Source organism: Panulirus ornatus, chromosome 17 (assembly GCF_036320965.1).
Source record: "Panulirus ornatus isolate Po-2019 chromosome 17, ASM3632096v1, whole genome shotgun sequence".
In the NCBI taxonomy this organism is placed as follows: domain Eukaryota; kingdom Metazoa; phylum Arthropoda; class Malacostraca; order Decapoda; family Palinuridae; genus Panulirus; species Panulirus ornatus.
In genome coordinates, this window is record NC_092240.1 from 51,077,495 (window position 1) to 51,082,572 (window position 5,078).

Genomic DNA, 5,078 nt, shown 5'->3' on the forward strand with positions numbered 1-5,078 from the left:
AGGGGTCGTACCGTCGTGCTCAAAGGGGTCGTACCGTCGTGCTCAAAGGGGTGGAGGGGGGAGGGTGGAAAACATGCCGTGCTATCGTACGTGCAGTGAACGACACACCGGTGAAATTAAACTACTCCAATTGGCTTAATCAGACCGTAACAAGGTGGTTACGGCCATCCGCTAACTACAGGGAGACATATGAGGGGCGTATGCCGCATGCAAGACTCACCTAACACTCCATACTATCTGTGGACGAAGACAAGCGAGAATGGTCACTATTGGTTGAACTAGCAGTTGGCAACAGTGTCTGTTAACGGCCTGTTAGCCACTTAAGGTCAGGCGGAGAGGTCATTTGAGGTCAGGCCCACTGGGTGTGTGTGTGTGTGTGTGTGTGTGTGTGTGTGTGTGTGTGTTATACGTGGAGACATTTACACATTCACATTTCCATTATTCCATTCATTAACTCCTCTTTCACCTAACCTAACCTGATGATGTGATTATTATACGAAAGTGCACTTGGGAACTTATCGTGTTTCATCTTCCTCCCCGTGGACTCGTAGGAGTAATATATACTTGATCACCCGCTCAAGTGTGATCCTTTCCAATATATATAGACACGTTTCCAAAAAGTTCCTTATTTGATCTGTCTCTTGTTGTGATTAGGTCACCCCTGACTTTTTTCTCTTCCACGGCGGACGGATTGATGGCTTCCACTCTCTCTCTCTCTCTCTCTCTCTCTCTCTCTCTCTCTCTCTCTCTCTCTCTCTCTGAGTGGTTCCTGCAGCTCGCTCGCTCCCTACTAGATGACATATTTGCATGGCGTCCTTCTTTCACAGTGGCCCCCCATCCCTCATATTTCTCTCTCTCTCTCTCTCTCTCTCTCTCTCTCTCTCTCTCTCTCTCTCTCTCTCTCTCTCTCTCTCTCTCTCTCTCGCCATTCGTGTACTTGGGTTGAATATTTTCATCGCCCGCGCGTGTCATCAGGCCAAGAATCTGCCGTTCTTTCGAGGAGGTGTCCCCCCCCCCTCCTTTGTAATTTCGATGCAGTCCCCCCTCATTCGTTCCTTCCCCTCCCCTCCCCCCCCCACACACACACACACACACACCTCCTCCCTCTTCATGACTTGGGGCATCATCATCATCATCTGCAAACATGTCCATTTCTTACTTTATTTTTTTTTTTCCGAGCTCACTCTCTCGTGGAAGTTGTTAGGAGGAGGTTGGTTACTCACGACATTCTCCGTCCCTAAATCCCCATTGTTGTCCCTTGCTAAGGGTTCGATCCCAACCACCATACCACCCACACAACCCCCCTTTTTATTTTCTAGACAAGGGATCAACCATCCATCCATTTCCTTCCTGATGCTATTCTCCTCCAGTGTATTTCAAACCTCCCGAACTCCCGTTAGAGAAACTGGGTCTCCACCACAGCGCTGGTTCTCGATCGCCTCTCGTAAAAAAATGGGTACGACCTTTGGCCTCGCCTCGTTCCCTGTCCCCCTGGCATACATCATCTTCTACCATCCTCCAGCGACGCATTGCACTATATCTTTTTGAAGTGGCTTGTCTAGCGAGTCTACACAGGGCGAGGAACGTTTGGAACGTGAGAGCCGCCGCTCGCTCCCCCTATAGAATAAAAGCCTTTTGGTAGTCTATCCGTGTTTTCCAAAGGCCTCTTCCCCACTCCCATCTCACCGATGGAAAGGCAACACACTCCCTTCCGTTATGATAACACACTTCTGTGTCTGTCACTCAGTAGGAGGCATATACATATTTTGTGCATATGTAACATTCTCTTTCTCACAACTCTTCTCTCTTGATCCCTGAACTTGATTGGCTTCTCTTTGATTGACATTGGACTCCTTGATGAATTCCAGTCTCTCTCCTCATCCAATTTATCCCGCTGTACCCATACCCCTGCCGTCTCATGCCACCTTTTTGTATTTACGTATTTGTGGCTGTATTGCATAGGGTTGGAGGGGGGGGGGGGGAAGTTTTACACTCGAGGGGGGAGGGGGGGAAGTTTTACACACGTGGGGGGGTGGAAGTTTTACACTCTTGGGGGTGGGGGGGCGCCTCCAGTCTCTTGAACTTCCTCCTGTATTAAACACCCTTGTGAATATATTATGTGTAGTGTGTATGCGTGTGCGTGTGTGTGTGTGTGTGTGTGTGTGTGTGTGTGTGTGTGTGTGTGTGTGTGAAGGACCCATGACCCATGTTCTACCTATGTTTGTGTACACTCATAACTGGTCATCTAGGTTAGGCTATCAAAAGGGTAATTCTATATGGCGTGTCTAATTATTGCAAAGTTTCTAAATTCTATGTTATAGAAAGTACCTATGATTAAGCATTAATGTATATCACTACAATAACACTTAGGTAATTTATATTATATATTATATATATATATATATATATATATATATATATATATATATATATATATATATATATATATTTTGAGTCGTCTTGTCACGCTCTGTCACACGCTACGTCACAACACCCGTCACGTTCTTGTATGCGTCACCAAGTAAACCTCCACCACACACCTCTACCACAACCCACCCTACACCACACCACACAACACACCTCTACCACACAACCACACAACAACCCTCCTACCACCAACACCACAACCACACAACACCATTTCAACACCACCACAACACAACCACAGCACCACCCACAGCACCTCCCACCAACAACAACCACAGCAACCACACCAACACACCCTCCTACCACCACCACCACAACAACACAGCAACCACACCAACCACTCTACCAACACCACCCACCAACAACAACCACAGCAACCACACCAACACCACTCTACCAACACACCACCACCACAACACAACCACAGCAACCACACCAACACCACTCTACCAACACACCACCACCACAACAAACAACCACAGCAACCACACCAAACACCACTCTACCAACACCACCACCACCACAAAACCAAGCAACCACACCAACACCACCTCCTAACCACCACCACAACAACCACAGCAACCACACCAACACCACTCTACCAACACCACCACCACACAACAACCACAGCAACCACACCAACAGCACCCTCCTCCACCACAACAACAACCACAGCAACCACACCAACACACCCTCCTACCACCACCACCACAACAACCACAGCAACCACACCAACAGCACCCTCCTCCCACCACAACAACAACCACAGCAACCACACCAACAGCACCCTCCTACCACCACCACCACAACAACAACCACAGCAACCACACCAACAGCACCCTCCTACCACCACCACCACAACAACCACAGCAACCACACCAACACCACTCTACCAACACCACCACCACAACCACAGCAACCACACCAACACCACTCTACCAACACTACCACCACCAACAACAACCACAGCAACCACACCAACACCACTCTACCAACACTACCACCACCACAACAACAACCACAGCAACCACACCAACAGCACCCTCCTCCCACCACAACAACAACCACAGCAACCACACCAACAGCACCCTCCTACCACCACCACCACAACAACCACAGCAACCACACCAACACCACTCTACCAACACCACCACCACAACAATAACCACAGCAACCACACCAACACCACTCTACCAACACTACCACCACCACAACAACAACCACAGCAACCACACCAACACCACTCTACCAACACCACCACCACACAATAACCACAGCAACCACACCAACACCACTCTACCAACACTACCACCCCACAACAACAACCACAGCAACCACACCAACACCACTCTACCAACACACCACCACCACACCACAACAACAACAACAATAACCTCCTACCACCACCACAGCCACAAACAGCAAACCTCCTTCCTCCACCACCACCACCACAACCACGTTCCTACCATCACCACTCATGCGTCGCCAGTCTCACACGCACCACACCACGGGAGACAGACACAGAGAATGGACTTCCGTCCGGCAGTACTCACCAAAGTTCTTGCGCTGGTGGGCGCCACGGGCAGGAAGAGATGCGATGACAAGGGACCTCGTCCCTTCCCCAGGCGGCAACAGCTCAAGGCCGAGCGTATGTGCGTGTGTTTATCCTCCTCTTTATCGAGAAGATGAACCAGGGTTCGGTTCCTCCCTCTTCGTCGTCACCAGCGGTAGCAGGGTCTTCCTTCCCTGGTCTGTCTGTGTCTCTCGCCTCCAGAAAGGCACTTTGAGGCGTGGCGTCTTAAATCACTGCTTTAATCTTTTTCTATCTTTCTTTCTTTCTTTCACACGGAGATGGCACTGCAGGGTGTTCCTTTCCCTCCTTCTCCTCCTCCTCCTCCTCCTTCTCCTTCAGGTGACGTGGCACTGCATGTAAGTCACGGGCGTCTAGGGCGGTGTAAAGCACTGCGGACGACGCCAGGCTAGGCTTACGACACCCCACGGCACTGCATCTCTCACTGCATCACCACCTACTAGGCACTGCTGTGTGTGTGATCTACACTGAGGTACGCACTTCACATCGCGCAATCACTGCTATGGGCATCCTATAGGCACTGTGGCTCGTCCGCCGGCACTGCACTTGCACCGATTCAAAGCCTCACAAGAATATGGCACTCCATTTCTCACTGCGACGCCTTCACTGTCTCTCCCCTCGGCGACTTGGGGGTTACTTGATGGCCCTCCCCTCACCTCCTCACTTCAGGTGGAGGAGGTGGTAGTGGACGAGGGTGTGGACCCCCATCTCGACCACAACATTGGTGGGGTTGGGGTGGGGGAGCAGCGAGTGGAACACCTACGTCATAAGGTGAGAAGGGAGGAGGAGGAAGAAGAAGAAGAAGAAGAAGACCCGGGGAGACTTTGGCGGGAAGACCTCCTCCTCTTCTTCTTTTGCGTGGCTTTCCGCCCTCCGCCCACACCCCGTAGTGAGCGGCCCGGTGACGAACGCTGGGCAAAACACGAAGTTCTCCCTCTAGTCCATTCCTCGCCTCTCGTCGCCAGCATCAGACTACCACCTCCAGGTCTCCTCTTAGTCGTGAACTGACGGCAGCCGCTCGTGCAGATAACACGCGTCCATATTGCTCGAAGACGCCTCC

The 5,078-nt window shown here is 50.9% G+C and overlaps 1 protein-coding gene across 1 annotated transcript in view; it reads right to left on the reverse strand.

Moving 5' to 3' along the window:
* LOC139754744 (prolyl endopeptidase FAP-like) overlaps positions 1–4,187 on the reverse strand; it is a 162,946-nt gene extending 158,759 nt beyond the window's left edge. Inside the window, exons 1-2 of the mRNA XM_071672494.1 lie at positions 3,981–4,187; positions 221–237 (exon numbers count right to left, since the gene is read on the reverse strand). The gene's annotated coding sequence lies outside the window, so the exon portion shown is untranslated. The remainder of the gene's footprint in view (positions 1–220; positions 238–3,980) is intronic.
* Between the last annotated feature and the right edge of the window lie 891 nt (positions 4,188–5,078).